The 16,808-nt window shown below is 36.4% G+C and overlaps 1 protein-coding gene across 1 annotated transcript in view; it reads left to right on the top strand.

The window, feature by feature from the left end:
• The first annotated feature begins 16,353 nt into the window (after window positions 1-16,353).
• The window catches only part of LOC102894335 (transcription elongation factor A protein-like 3), an 8,021-nt gene continuing 7,566 nt past the window's right edge, over window positions 16,354-16,808 (top strand). The window contains 1 exon segment of the mRNA XM_006927114.3: window positions 16,354-16,412. The gene's annotated coding sequence lies outside the window, so the exon portion shown is untranslated.

The raw sequence follows: 16,808 nt of genomic DNA, 5'->3' as shown, positions 1-16,808 counted from the left end.
ACAGTGCAGGCCTTGTAGTGGAGAATTCCCTCAATTTTTGTATGTCTGGAAAAGTCTTAATTTCTCCTTCATATCTAAAGGAGAGCTTAACTGGATACATTATTCTAAGCTGGTAGTTCCTTTCACTTAATAGTTTAAATATTTGATTCTATTCCTTTCTGGTTTGTAAGGTTTGCACTGAGAAGTCTGAGGATAATCTATTGGGTTTTTCTTTATAAGTTACCGTTTTCTTTTCCCTGGCTCCCCTGAGAATTCTATATTTGTTGTTGATTTTTAATAACTTTAATACAATTTATCTTGGAGAAGACCTTTTGGGGTTGAGATAATTGGGTGTTCTGTTGACCTCTTAAATTCCAAGCTTCAGCTCATTCCTTAGATTTGGGTAATTCTTGTCAACTATTTGTCTGAAAATGCTTTTTAGTCCCTGTTCTTTTCCTCACCTTCGAGAATGCCCATTATTCTTATGTTTCCTCTCCTGATGGTATCAGCTGGTTCATTTTTCCTGATGGTATCAGCTAGTTCTTGTATTTCTTTCATTATATTTCATTCTTCGGTTTCTCTTTTTCCTTCTGATTTATTTCTATATTTTTGTCTTTAATATCGCTGATTCTTCCCTCCATTTGGTCATCTCTATTTCCCAAGCTTGCTATTTCATTTTTCAACTCTTACAGTGTGTTTATCTCCAGAAGATCTGTTCTTTTTGAGGGTTTCAGTCTCCTTGCTCTGTTCATCTAGTTGTTTTTTCAATTCCTGAAATTGTTGATATGACTTGTTTTGGAACTCACTGAGTTTTTTCGGAAGTACCATCCTGAATTTTCTGTCATTTAAGTTGCATATTTCTATCTCTGTAAACTTATTTTCTGGAGATTTTTCTCTTTCTTTCTGAGATGGCTTGTCACCTTGGTTGTTCATGGTGTTCAATGGACTATTTCTCTTCATGAGCATTAGTGGATGTGTACCCTGCTGTTTTTCCAGAAAGAACATATTGTATATAGGTCTCTCTTTAGCCTGCTGCAAGGAAGGCACTTTTCTTTTGTTTTCCAGTAGGTGGTGTCTAAGCCTTTTGGATCCCTGCTTTATATAAAGCCTTAATAATGCCTTTTTAATTTTCTTGTAGATATTTCATCATGCTTGCTACCCTGTTTCAGTCCCTGTCAGTGTCAGCGACAGTCTCGGTAGCGTTTGTTCAGATTCCCCTGGGGCTCCACGGTGATTCGTCTCTGTGTTGGGAGTTGGGGGCTGTGGCTCAGCCTCAGTTTTGCATCCACAGATGGTAAATATCAACTTTTGTTTCTTTGCTGTCCCATCCTGCTTCTCTGCTTTCTGCCCTATGACTGGGCCCTGCCACTGGCTGCATGGAACTCACAGCACTCCCAGGTAGAAATGTTCAGGGAAGTCTTCGCACCTTCTCCCCTACCCCTCCTCCTGCAGGGAGCTCTGGCAGCTGCGAGAGGCAGCTTCTTTATTTTTCCCAGTCCCCTGCCTGACACCCGGGGTTCTGACCTATGGTAGCTCTTATGCACAGATCCCACACTCAGACATGCTGGGGCGCAGTTTGGGTGTTTTTTGTTGAGTTTTCAATATTAAGCTTATTGTTGTTCCAAGGGGAGCGATCTGGGGACGTCTCTCACTCCTCCATGTTTCTCCTCCGATCGACTTCTGGATCCTATTGGGTTTTTATATCTGCTCCTGCATTATATCTGTTGTCATTGTGCTACATGATGTATGTGTGGAAAATGGTGCCATACATTCATGAGGGAATGAGAGTAAAAAATGTACATAACACTATCTTGTATTAAATTGACCCTATGAAAAGTTGACCTAGAAAAATAACTAAAAGGATCGACTGTTTAGTAAAGTGGTATAATCTAACACGATTAAACAAAACTCACTGTTTTATTCTGAACAAATTAGACCATAGACATATGAAAATCAAATCAGTAATATTTAGTTAATTGTACAAAAGATGTTTTAATATTAGCAGGATCCCACACTTCAAAAAATAAAATAAATCAGAGTTTACCAGAATATAGCTTTTATGAAAACTGAGATGTCTCTGAAAAGATCTTTTGGGTTGCAATGCTCAGGTGGTGCCTAGGCAGCTCATTTGTGGCTTTTGTACTGAAGGATAGCCTTGGTGGCATCACACATGGTATGTTTGCTAATATCTCTGAGCAGGAGCAGGTGCACCACTGTCTTGATCCCTCTAGAGGTGATGGTGGAGTACTTGGTGTAGCGTGCCACAAAAGAGGTATAGTCTGAAATGCATTGAATGATGTTACAAAAATAATTCATGGATTTCTGGTCAAGATGGCAGAGTAGGTGAACATTGTGCTTTGCCTCCTCTTAGGAGGCACATCAAGATTGCAACTAAACTACAGAACCTTAATTGAGAATCACCTGAAGTTTAGCTGAACAAAAGTTCTACAACTAAGGACATACAAAAGAAGCCACCTCAAGACTGGTAAGAGGAGTGGAGATACGGAAGAGGCTGGATATTTTGGCTGTGGAGGTCCACCTGGAGGAGTGAGGGATCCCAGCCCTAGCCCAGGGTTCCTGTGCCAGGAACAGAAGTCCCACAACTTCTGGCTGTGAAAACCAGTGGAAATTATAGCTGAGTGAGACAGAAAGTGGCTGGAGTCTCAGAAGTTTCTTCTTAAAGGGCCTGCACATGAACTTGCACCTGACTCAGGCAACCAGAGAGACTGTGTCACTGGGCCTCACAGCACACCTACTACATAAGGCCATTCTACTAAGACAGGAAGACATAGCAGCCCTACCTACTACATAGAAATAAACACAGGGAGGCAGCCAAAATGGGGAAGCAAAGAAACATGACTCAAATGAAAGAAGGGAACAAAGTTCCAGAAAATGAACTATACAAAATGGAATCAAACAATCTATGCGATGCAGACTTCAAAACGCCGATTATAAGGATGCTCAATGATCTCAGTGAGAAGTTAAACAAAGAGATAGAAAATATAAAAGTAAATATAAAAAGCATAAAGAAGAACCAGTTAGCAATGAATAATACAATAAGTGAAATAATGAATACATTAGGGGGAATTGACAATAGATTAGATGAAGCAATGATTAAGAAGATAAAGTAGCAGAAAACACCTAAGACCTGCAACGAGAAAAAAAAATCCAAAAAATGAAGATAGTTTGAGGGTCCTCTGGGCTAACATCAAGCATACCAACATTTTCATTATTGAAATACTAGAAAATGAAAGAGGAAGAGAGCAGGGAATTGAAAACGTATTTGAAGAAATAATGACAGAAAACTGTTCTAACGTGGAGAATGAAATAGGCATACAAGTCCAGAAGGCACAAAATGTTCCAAGCAAGATGAACCCAAAGATGCTCACACAAAAAAAGTATTATAATTAATATGCCAAACGTTGAAGACAAAGAGACAGTCTTAAAAGCAAGAAGAAAAAACAGTTAGTTACCTACGAAGGAATTCCCCTAAGACTGTTAGCTGATTTCTCAACAGAAACTTTGCAGGCCAGAGTTTGAATATTGGCAAGAAATCTTCAAAATGATGAAAAACAAGGACCTACAGCCAAGATTACTCTGCCCAGCAAAGCTATCATTTACAATTGAAGGACAGATAAAGAGTTTTCCAGATAAGAAAAAGCAAAAGGAGTTCATCAACACCAAACCAGTATTATAAGAAATGTTAAAGGGACTTCTTTAAGAAAAAGAAAAAAAATAAAAAGTATGTATAATAAAATGGCAATAACTACACATCTAGCAATAATTACTTTAAATGTAAATGAATTAAAAGCTCCAATCAAAAGATAGGGTGGCTGAACAGATAAGAAAACAAGACCCTTACATATGCTGCTTACAAGAGACTCACTTTAGATCAAAAGACACACACAGACTGAAAGTAAAGGGATGAAAAAAGATTTCATGAAAATAGAAACAAACAAAAAAGCTTGGGTAGCAATATTTATACCAGACAAAATAGACTTTAAAACAAAGGTTATAATAAAAGACAAATAAGAAGCCAATAATATCACTTTTGGATATTTATCTGAAAAAACCCAAAACACAACTTTGAAGGGACATGTGCATCCATAAGTTCATTTGCACATTATTTACAATAGCCAAGATAAGGAAGCAACCTGGATGTCTATTAATGGATGAATGAATAAAGAGTTAGTGTGCATCTACAATAGAATATTACTCAGCCATAAAAAGAATGAAATCTTGCCATCTACAACAACATGGATGGACCTAGATGGTATTGTGCTGAGTGGAGTAAGTCAGACAGAGAAAGACAAATGCCATATTATTTCACTTATATGTTGAATCTAAAGAACACAATAAACAAACAAAACAGAAACAAGTTCATAGTTACAGAGAATATTTTGATGGTTGCCAGATGGAGGAGGGGAGGTGTTGGTGGGTGTGTTAAAAGGGGGGAAGGGATTAAAAAGTACAAATATACAGTTACAAAATAGTCATGGGGATGTAATGTATAGCATAAAGAATATAGTCAATAATATTGTAATAACTATGGTGTCAGATGGATACTAGATTTATCCAAATACTAGATTTATCCAGGGTGATCACTTAAGTTATATAAATGTATGAATCACCACGTTGTACACCTGAAAGTAACATTTTATGCCAACTGTAATTGAAAAATTAAAAATTATTAAGTAAAATAAAAAGCAAAGATTACTTTTATAAAATAAACAACCAACTATTCATCTGTAAATTTTAAACATCTTTAGTAAGGCATATAATCTGTGCTTTAAATTGAAATTTTGGTGCCAAATCTCTTCTGTGATAGATAATCTCCAAAGATGACTACCAACAGTTTCCCTTCTCCTTGCATGAACATGCTGCTCCTTATACCAGGAAGTGAAGTCTATTTCCTCTTTCCTTGAATCTCGGCTAATCTTTTGGCTTCCTTTCACCAGTGGAATATAGAAGTGACATTTTGAAATCTGCTCATGCCTTCAGAGAACTCACATGTATGTTTTCTCCTCTTGGAGTCCAGCCATTATGCTGTTGAGGAACTCTAGTCTAGGCCACCTGAGGGCCACCCGAAGAGAGACCCTGGAGGATGAGTAGTCTTCTTGGATGTTCTAGCTCCAACTGAGCCAAGATGCATGAGAGATTCTAAGTGAGATCAGCAGAACTACCCAGCTGAGCTCCATTCAACTCACAAAATCATGAGAAATAATACATTATGTTAAAAAAGAAAATAATTCACAATGCACTTGATGTTTAATGAAATATAGATGTTGGAGTAAACTTGCTTCAAATCCTTGTAGACATAGGTCTCTTAATTGTCTTGGGGCAACTCTTTCACATCTTTCCCTTCTCTATTTTGGAAGTGGCTTTCTTGACGCATTTCTTGGAAAAGATAGATTTAAAAGGCTGCTCAGCCTTGATGGACATCATTTTCCAGTACCCTGGAATGGAAGAGAAAGGCGGTTGGTGAGCAGGAGGTGTCTAACTATATATGCCTTGCATGCAAATGAGGTCTTAGATAATATGACATCTGATTGGATGAAATGTAATGCAGTAAGCACTGTCAATAAGATACATGATGTTAAATGTGATTGGATAATTCTACCCTGCAGGAGTCAATTCAAAGGCGTGAAATAATCAGATGATCTAAAAGCTTCCTGTAGCCTTCACTGAGAGCAGTATGAAGATGCTATTTACAGCATCTAAATTGTAAAAATTTCAGCTTCTAGTCCTTGAAAGTTTTGACCTCTGTAATCCAGGTCCATGAGGCCAGAGGAATAACTCTGGCCACATTGGGCCATTTGTCCACCAACCCAGAATCTGTCTTGGGCTAAGCCAACCTAGCTTGAGCAGGAACTCTCCAACTTTGGGGAGGAGTTCCTGGAAAAAGAGAGACCTAACTGACAGGCCACTGCCTCCAATTCTGATAAAAAACCTCAGTGAATTGGAAAAAGGAAAAATGGTAAAACCAGTCTCCAAATACAGAACACAAACAGAATATAAATATATTTATAAAAATGTAAAATATTCTTAAACATTAGCCAAGATTAAAATTGTTTCTCTTGACAATACCTATGCCCTAGAAAAATATCCTAAATTGTATAATTGGTGAATAAATATGAGAGCTGCTGACTGGGAAGAAAATAGTAAATTACACATCTTAGGAATCTCCTTAGAGAGAAAAAAAAAAGTATAATAATATAGAAAATATTATTCCATGTAAAAGCTATCTCTTTCAAATATCTATGATATACAATCGAAAATATTGGTAAAATGTATGAATTTTTGAAAAGTATAAATTACAGAAATTAACCTACTCCCTCTCCAAAAAAAGGACTTAAGGACTAAGAAAATAGAAGAAATTAATGTCATCGATGAGCTACTATAGCAATGGCCAGGCTTCCGAAAGTATGTAGTGTCAGATTATTAAGGAACGAGTATTTTTTCTGTTAACTAAATGGTGTCAGATTATTTATAAATTACAATTTTATTCAAAGAAAATATCAAATGAAAAGAACAGGTGAAAAAGATCTGAGCAGTTATATTTGTAAATGAGGATATATGAAGTCTACCCAAATTATTAGTGGTTAGATCTGGCATCATGATAAAAGATGAACCAAAATGAGAAATCAGGATTTATTCAAGAATAAAAAGATGTTTCAGATTGAGGAAAACAAAAATATGATTCACTGTATGATGTTAAAGGTAAATATCTTGAATTAATCTCAGTACATGCTTTAAATCCCTTTGTTACTATGATGATGTTTATTTCATGGTGTAATACTAGTATTACCATTATTAGAGACAGGATTCATAAAAATTGAGTCATCTCATCAGCACTATTATTTATCATTATCTGGTATATTAAAAAATATTTTAAGAGGACTTGAAATAGGATTTTACTGCAAAGACCTAGAAAAACTATCACAAAATCATTTGCAAGTAAATCCCCAGGGGAACAGGGACTACCATGTGATAGACTTACACATCAGAAATAAAATTTGGGGAAAGCAAAAATTCTTTTAGGAATTGTGTGTGTTCAGAGGAAGAGCTGTGGACAAGTTCGGGGGAAAAAAAGCATTTCACTAAGTCATTTAAGTTATATAATGCTAATTGTTGCTGCTTCAAAATGCCAATATATGTCATTATATCATACAAATGTTTTACCAAAGTTATTCTAGCACACTAGTCTTCTACATATTGTAGTAGAAGGCATTTTAATATATCAAGTTCATTAGGACAGTTGTGTGTTTTGGCTTTTTTGCACTTATAAACACAGAAAGTAAACAGAAGTAGTAATAAAAGAACATTTAAGATGCACTGTAACTTGGCTGAGAGTACAGGGGTGATTGAGACAAATGAATCTGTTAAGTAGAGAGAAAAAACAGGCTTGATGTTGAAGAACAGAGGGAAAAGAATAAACCTGGTGAGTGAATGAAAATAAAAGGACTAAGTGAGCAATCATGATCTACGTTTTCTGTTTCTGTTTTATGAAAAAGATGAAATAAGCAAAATGGCTTTAACTACGGTAAACAGTATATTATAAGCATGAATCTGGGGAAAACAGTATTAATGGAATAACAATATCATTAACTTTTTAAAAATTTGCTTTAATATACAACAGAAACAAATAAAAAGCACAGAAATAGATAAATCAAAATTTTCAAGAAACAATCTGATTTATTTCAGATTCATTTCAGATTTATTTCCTTTTATCCTTTTTTAGTTTATATTTCAGTTTGAAAAATACAAATCTAATGGCCCACAATTATGCATCACTTTGATGATGGAAGTGTCCAGTGAGAAGATGAGTTCATACCCCATTCTCTATTGGCTCAGCCAACAAAAGACCTACCTGCCTCTTAACATTATACTACATGAACCATGGTGATCGATCAAGAGAAATAAGATGACTTTCCCCCCACCATCTTTTTCTCAAGCTATCTGAATATTGATTTCTTTTTCACCTTCAATCATATATGCCTGACAAAATAAAACCCACCACATTAACTTAGTAGGATAACAACCTCACCCCAAGAAGTTGACCAATAAAATTTGGTTCGTCCTGATTCCTAACCCAGAATGTGGGGTTAATGAAAAATAAGTTTGAAAATATGGCCATTTACTCTTTCACCTCATTATGAGGGATGTTAAAAACAAGTCTAGGATCACTGGTGGACATGAGTGGAGCATTAGAGCACCTGTACCCTCTTTCCCAGGTCATCCATCCAGTCTTTGCCATGTTGCCTAGTGTTCATCTGAAGGTTACAACAAGTCCAGTTCTACCCCTTGCAGCCTCTACTGTTGCCTCAGAACTCTTCTGAAATCCTTAAACCTGTCCATAATGTAGCAAATTTTTTCCTTCAAAGTCTTCCTACACAGAGGTGAGTATAAAAAACATCAGCTCTTGAGAGTTAAAGTTAGGCGGAGACCATATAACTAGGTGGACATACTTGACCAGGTATTTTGTCATGCACCGTTGGGAATTTTGTTTTAAGAAAGTGTCAACTGAAGGTCATCACCACCAATTCAATGCCAACAGGAGTACTCATTAAGAGTGAAGTGAGGGGAGAGACTTCATTCAGTACAAACAGCACATTCAGTACAAAAAGACTGTGAGACAACTCAATAGTGATACAGCTCAATTATGATACTATATATAGCTGAGAGACAGCAAGGATGTAAAATAGCTCAGGCAAGGAAGCCTGAGCAAGGCTTCCCAGCGGCCTGAGCAAGGCGCCCCAGTGTTACTCCTCTGGTGTTATACCTCCACTCCAGTGAGGCTACTCCGATCTAGTGCTGCAGCTTCAGTTTTGGTGTTACAGCTCTGGATAGTGAAACACAGCCATGGATGGAAATTGGAAGTGTGCTCCACGGAGGGAGAGGGGAGGTTGACTTATACAGAGAGAAAGCCCCACTCCTGAACCCTGATTGGTACATTTCTATGTAAATGAAGGCTCCAAGTCCTCATAATTTGATTGGTCCAAAATACATTGTTCTGATTGGTTGGAATGGAGCCGCTCTGATTGTCAGTAAAGATGCAAATGAAGATATAGCTGTACAGATCCAGTTGGACAGGAAAGGTCTCAGTCTTATTGGTCAAATTTCAATCTTAACAGCTTTCTGTAAGAGTCAACTCACCAATAGGAGCACAGTGTAGGAGGCTTGGCAACCCAGTCTCTGGCTTTTCACCAAAATGCAGTGTACATAAGGGCTGTAAACAATGGCTCTTAGACTCTGGTTATGAATTTGAGCCCAATTAACCACAAGGAATCCTTTTTGGCACATGTATTCTCCAGGTCAACAAAAGCGTAGGATTCATAGTTATGTTCTTGTTAAAATAATTAGACTGGCTAATGAATTATATCCCTTCTAGAAACTGAGAATGTTTTCCTAGATGAGAACTTCCCAGAGAGGTGAAAGGCCTTACCCAAGGTCACATAACTCTTGGGTCAGAATTTACACCAGGATCCAGATGATGTCCTGAATCTCATTCTAATGTCTGGTTCATCAGGCATGGTATTAAACCTATCAAAGGCTTATAGAAACTGTGCTTCTATGCATTAATCTGCTCGACAGAAAATATTTTAAAATAAAAGCTAATCAGTGTTAATTTGCTCAACCCATGTCAATCTCCATGCTGGTAATTAATTCAAATTAAAATGCATAAGTATGTTTTTCCCTTAACAAACTTCAACAGCTGGTGATGTCAGATATCAGGTTGAGTTTTAGGAGAAGCTTCTGCTTTTCCCTCTTCCAGTTATTTCTTGTAGCCTCAAATCCGTCCCCTTTTGTGACTCCACGGATATGTGGTTTTGTAGGCAAGAGGGAGATGAAAGGATTACAATGGAAGTAGTGGTTTATATATGTGTTATTTATCCCATGTTGTTTGTAGCTGTAGTTTGTTCATTTTCATTTCTGTAATGTAATGCATTATAGGACCTTAACATTATTTTTCTGTTGATAGACGTTTGTGTTGCTTTAAGTTTTGAGCTTAATAGTCAGTCCTGTTCATTTCTTTTGGTGAACACGAGGACTCATTTCTGTTGAAATATACCAGGAGTGCAACTGCTGAGTTAGAACATATATAAATGTTTAGCCTTAGGAGATACTGACAGTTTTCCAGAGTGGTTGTATCAATTTACACTTCCACCTGGAGTACATATGTGAGTTCCTGTTATTCTATATCTTTGCCAACACTTGGTATTGTTGGTCTTTTGACTGTTATTTATTCTCCCATTTCACCGATGGGTGAAACAAGTGGGCCAGAAAGAGGTTACTTTAAAAAAATTTTTACCTCAAACTATTATTTATTTACTCAATAGACAATACTGTTTCTGTAATATTATATATACTATAATACTATTCAGGGCTTTGGGTCATATAAAGAAGTACAACCAGCCTCTTACATCAAAGGAGCATACATTTTAAACAAGAGGACATGAAATATTTCTGGGGAAATTAAATAATAATGTCATCAATATAAAAGATGTTCCAATAAGGTCTTGTAATTGTATGCTACATTTTTGACTATTTATTTAGTTTCAGGTATACAGTATATTAGTTAGACATTTATAGATTATGAAGTGATCCCTCAATTACTCTATCACCCATCTGGCTTTGCACATAGCCATTACAAAATAGTCACAGGGATGTAGAATACAGCATAGGGAATATAGTCAATAGCATTGTAATGATTAAATACTTTTTAAAAATAAGCACCAAATCTGAATCATAGATTCTTTCCACTATACCAGGCCATAAACTTTCACAACACTGGTTTCTAGCACTCAAAAAATCATATTAAAATAAAAGATACCACCCCATACTGTGATATGCATCTATATTAGTACTAATTCAACATCATACCTTAATGATGATGGTTGTGGTGGTGGTGCATATTTAGTTGTTCCCTTTGGTCTAAGACATGGGCTGATATAATTCTTATTGTAAAGAACCAGATAGTAAATATTTTAGGCTTTGAAGTTTATCTATTTACAATTTCCTTTACTCTTAGTATTATTATAACCTTTATACAGGTTGTTCTGGTTACTATTGCTGCATAACAAATTACTTCAAAAATTAACAGCTTAAAATAATCATTTATTAATAGATGTATTTAGCTGCTAATTTCTTGTTTGAAGTCTCTCATGATGTTGAGGTCAGATGTCAGCTGGGACAGCAGTCATCTGAAAGCTGGACTGGGATGGACATTCAAGAGGGCTGATTCACATGGCTGGCAGTTAGTTTGGCTGTTGGGTTAGAACTCAGATGGAGCTGTCAATCAGAGAGACTACACAGGGCCTTTCTAGCATGGTGGTCTCAGGGTAGGCAAAACTGTTACATGATGGCTACTATCCCCAGAGTTAGCATCCCAAAAGTACCAGGCAGATGCTTCCTGGTGTTTTTTGATCTAGCCTCAGAAGTCACACAAAGTGATTACCACTGTATTCTATTGGTCAATACAGTCATAAGCCCTCTCAGCTACAAGAGGAGAAGACATAGTCCACATTTCTCAATGAGAACAGTGGCAAGGTCACACGCGGAATGGGATATACCATGTTTGAAAATTAAATCTGTTCCTCAGTGAATTAATGGATGTAATCTGCATATAGATATTCACTGGAGCAATGTTGTTAATAGTAGAAGTACAGAAAATTTCTAACATTAATCAATGAGGGTTTGATTGAATAATTTGTGGTAAATCTAAAGAGTAAAATAATACGCAACTATTAAAATGTATAAGGTAGTTCCATCTATACTGACATGAGAATGTGCTGAAGATATACTTTTAAGTGGAAGAATCAAGTAGCAGAACAGTATATATGGTATAATTCCATTAAATATGTAAATTGTGTATATGAAATAAGCATAGAAAAATTAATAATATACAGCATACAGATCTACTTTTTACATTATAGGTGTTTATATTTTTCTGAAAAAATCCTAATAAACAACATAGTTAACTTTTAGCTACATGTATCAAGAAATCTTAAATTTTCCATCATTTTTTTGATCCCTCAATTCAATTTCTTAGAAAAAATATGGAGAAAATTACCACCAAGATATAAATACAAAAGCATCCTTAATATAGAAAAAAGTATGTGATCTTAATTCAATCCATTGTATAGAAAAATCAATATAACATATTTTGAAATCATCAAAATTATGACAGATTTTTAATAACAGTTTTATTGACAAATAATTCTCATACAATATACTTCATCTATTTAGAGTGCATAATCCAATGCTTTTTTAAAATTTATTTATTTATTTATTTATTTATTAAAATTTATTTATTTTAATTAATTTCAAGTATATGGTATATTGGTTAGACATTTATATAGTTTATAAATCGACCCCCCCAATTGCTCCCTCCCTCCCCCGGCCCTCCACCTAGCCATCATATTAATGCTAACTGCATTCCCTATGCTGTGGCCAACTATCAACTACTAATTTGTACTTCTTTAACCCTTCACCCCATTCTCCCAGCCCCTACTCTCCCTCCCCTCTGTCTGTCACCAAATTGTCCACTATATTTGTGAGTCTGTTTTTTACTAGTTTGTTCTTTTTGTTCCTTAGTTATTCAGAGTTGTGTCACCATTACCACAATCAATCTTAGAACATTTTTACCACCTCCAAAAGAAAGCATAAACCTATTAGCAGTCACTACCCATTTCACCCCATCTTCTTCCTGAGCTCCAAGCAACTACTAATCTATTTTCTGTCTCTATAGATATGCTTATTCTAGACAGTTCATATTAATGGAATCAAACCATATGTTGTCTTTATGAATGACTCTTTTCGCTTAGCACAATGTTTTCAAGATTCATCCATGCTTTTAGCATTACATTTCCTTTTTATTGCTAAATAATATTCCATTATGTGGATATACTACTTTTTATTGATCCATTCATTAGGTGATGGATATTTGAGATATTTCTAGTTTTTAATTATTATGAATAATGCTGCCAAGAGCATTTACACACAAATTTTTGTGCGGACACATTTTTCATTTCTCTTGTGAAAAAACCTAAAAGTGGAATTGTTGACTCATATGGTAACTCAATGTTTAACATTTTGAGAAACTACCAGACAGGCTGTTTTCCACAGTGGCTGCACCATTTGACATTCCCACCATCACTGTGTGATGGCTCCAATTTTTCTACATATTTGCCAACACCTGTTATTATCTATCCTTTCAATTATATCCATCCTCATGGGTATAAAGTGGTATCTCATTGTGGTTTTGATTTGCATTTCCTTGATGGCTAATGATGTTGAACATCATGGGTATTGGCCATTTGTAGATTTTCTTTGCAGAAATATCTATTCAGATTATTTTCCAATTTTTAAAAAAAATATTTTAAAATTATAGTTAACATACAATATTATATTAGTTTCAGGTTACAACATAGTGATTAGACATGTATATAACTTACAAAGTGATCACCATGATAAGTGTAGTAACCATCTGACACCATACATAGTTTTACATTATTGACTATATTTCCTATGCTGCCCCGTGACTTATTTTATAACTGCTTTTGTCCATTTTTAAACTGGGTTATTTATTTATTTATTTATTTTTTTAATGAGTGTAAGAGTTCTTTATATAGTCTAGATAGAAGTCCCTTGTCAGATATGTTACTTTAAAAACTTTTCTCCCATTCTGAGGGTTGTCTTTTCACTTTCTTAATGATGTTCTTTAAATCATAAAAGTTTTACATTTTGATGAAGTCTTATTTATCTATATTTCTTTTGTTGCTTGCGCTTTTGATGTCATATCTAAGAAACCATTACCTAATCCAAGGTCATGAAGAATTAAACCTATATTTTCTTCTAAGAGTTTAATAGTTTTAGCTCTTACATTTAGAACTTTAATTTCTTTTGAGTTAAATTTTGTATATGGTGTGACATGGGGGTCCAAATTAATTTTTTGTATGTGGCTAGCTGGTTGTCTATCATTTGTTGAAAAAACTATTCTTTTATCATTGAATTTTCTTGGCACTCTGAAAATTGATTGACTGTAATGTGAGAGTTTATTTCTAGGCTCTCAAGTCTGTTCCATTGGTCTGTAATTCCTTTTGCCATTACCACGCTGTATTGATTCCTATAGCTTTATAGTAAGTTTTGAAATCTGGAAGTATGAAATCTCTAACTTTATTCTTTTTCAAGATTGTTTTGTCTATTCTGAGTTCTTTGCATTGCTATATGAATTCTGAGATCAATTTGTCAATTTCTGCAAGAAAGCCCGCTGAGATTTTCATAGAGATTGCACTGAATCTGTAGATCAATTTGGGAAGCATTGACCATCGTAACAATATTAACTTTAACCTGTGAACATGGGCTGTCTTTCTATTTATTTAGGTATTCTCTAATTTCTTGTAACAATATTTTATAATTTTTCTGCCACGTTGCTGAACTCATTAGTTCTCATAGTTCTTTGGTGGATTCCTTAGGATTTTTTATGTATAAGATCATGTCATCTGCAAGTAGAGAGAATTTTACTTCTTTCCTTCCAATCTAGATACCTTTATTTTCATTTTTATTATCTACTCTGAAAAGAATTTCAGTGTATGTCAGAAAATAAGTTTCTTTATTTTCCTTTAACCACTTAATTATAGAAATGTAATGTCTGTAACAACCTATTTTTTACTACTGATCGGAAATACTTGTCACATGCTAAAAACTTTTATACTTGGGGATGTTAGTGGGCTCTGTTTTATTCCTCTTACTATGTTTATTCCAATACTACACTGAGTTAAGATTGTAGCTTTATAAATCATTCTGCTTCCTTGGAGTATGAGTTCCCCCATCAAGTATAAATGAAATCCACACCAGACAAGATAAGGTAGTTAGCAGAGTGCCTGGCACATAGGTGGCATTCTCTAGAGGGAAATACCACATCCTGTGGTTATCCTTTGTGTTCCACCACCTAGAGTAATTTGGGATTATGGATAGTTAATAATTATTTTTACTGTGTATTGAGCACCCAACACACACAAAAAAGGATTAATTATTTTTCTAAACCAAGCATCCAAAGATAACCAGGGTAAACAAAGTACTAAGAAGATTATGTAACTAAATCTGTACTGATGGACAATCGTGATGTTCCATTTTTTTCCCGTTATAAACAACGTCTGAAGAATCAATACTATAGCCTTAGTTCCAGCAAAGAATAAATGTTTAATAAACACTCGCTATGGAATTTCTAAAACATAAAACGTTTTACAAGATTATATTTTAGTACTTTATAAATTATCTCCGTGGGTAAATATTAGAATTGGAATTATTGAGCCAAAATATCAAATATTTTTTTCTTTTTAAACAATATATAAAGCTGTCCTTCGGAAAATTTTTACCAATACACTCAACAAGAGCAGAGAAGAGTGCATGTGTTCACCAATCCTTCAATAAATCTGATACACAGTTTCATGTAATCAAATGTATCACTGTTTCTCTTAAGAGTTCATCTCTTTGTTATATTTTTAAAAAGCGTTCCACACAAAAAGCTTACGTGGAAACAGAGGCTACTTATTCAGAGTTTGTTATAACAAGAGAGTCGGCCACCATCACTTGTATGGGCAGAGACTTAAAGGCAGGCAGGGGAATGGGAAAGCTTAAGAGTGGAAAAAAGGAAGACTTCAGGTATGCTTTGACTGAGGTTGTTAGCATGGGGAACCTGGAGGCAGGCTAACTAGAAGCAAAGCATTTTATATGATTGGGTTGGCTGCAGTCATTGATCAAGTCCTCAAGTTTGAAGCAGAGGCTGTATCTTGGCTTCCTGGGCCGCTTGTTGCAGAGGTTGTGGGTCACAGATGTATTGTCACATATGGTCTAGTCACTGTGGTATATTCAGTCTCTCGCTTAAAAAAAAATCATTCTTTTATTCTGCTTCAAATATAATTTCATTTAAATATTTAATTCATTATAAAATTTATGTTTCTGCATGTCAAAGAAAAGGGGATATTACATTTCGAGAATATTTTTTTTCTAAATGCAACATTCTTTCCTTCGTACAGTATTAAAGTTCACATTCATATCATTTCATTGGGTAGGTCTACGTTCTTTCAATGGAATTTAAGAGCAACGTTGTCAAGACTCCTCCCCCGGACCGCCCAACCCATTGAAGAAAAAAAGTCTCGGTGGTTTTTATTAAAATCCTTTCTTTGACCCACTTCTCAAGAAGACGTGAAGGACAAAAGGACCCAGAGAGGTGGAGGGGGGACCTGCCGGAGAAAGGCGGCGTGTGGCAGGCAGACGCCGGCTAGTGGGCGGGGCGGGGCGCTGGTGACGTCGCTCACGTGACCGCCGGGGCGCAGATGTGGGCACCAGTCCGGGTACCCGCCCTCCTTCGCCGCTGTCGGACCCTGCGCGGTGTCGGATCCCCTAATTGTTGCTCCAGGTCCTTTCAGGTCAGTGCGAGGGGCTTTGTCGCTGCCCGTGGAACACTGGGATGGGCGAGGAGGAACGGGCGCGGGAAGGAAAAGGGCTGGGAATGCGGTCGGGTCGAGGGAAGCCGGCCCGAGTGTATATAGAGATGGCGGTGGGAAAATGGCTAAGGGGGAGCGAGCGGCCGATGGGCGGAAGGTAGGGAAGGCGGACACCCCAAAGTACCCATGCCCCTCTTTCTCCGCACCTCCTCCTCGCCGCCCTCCGTCCATTTTGGAGCCGGAGATGGAGAGCTGGGGGGCGCCCCATTAGTGAAACAGTGGAGATAAACCCCCCTGCCACTCCGTGCATAGAGAAAAAAGTTGACCTCGAGGGTGGAGAGGCGAGTTGCCTCCGGGAGGGAAGGACGCAGAGATCCA

This window comes from Pteropus alecto, unplaced genomic scaffold (assembly GCF_000325575.1).
Source record: "Pteropus alecto unplaced genomic scaffold, ASM32557v1 scaffold538, whole genome shotgun sequence".
Taxonomy (NCBI): Eukaryota; Metazoa; Chordata; class Mammalia; order Chiroptera; family Pteropodidae; genus Pteropus; species Pteropus alecto.
This window is presented reverse-complemented; position numbering and strand designations above follow the sequence as displayed.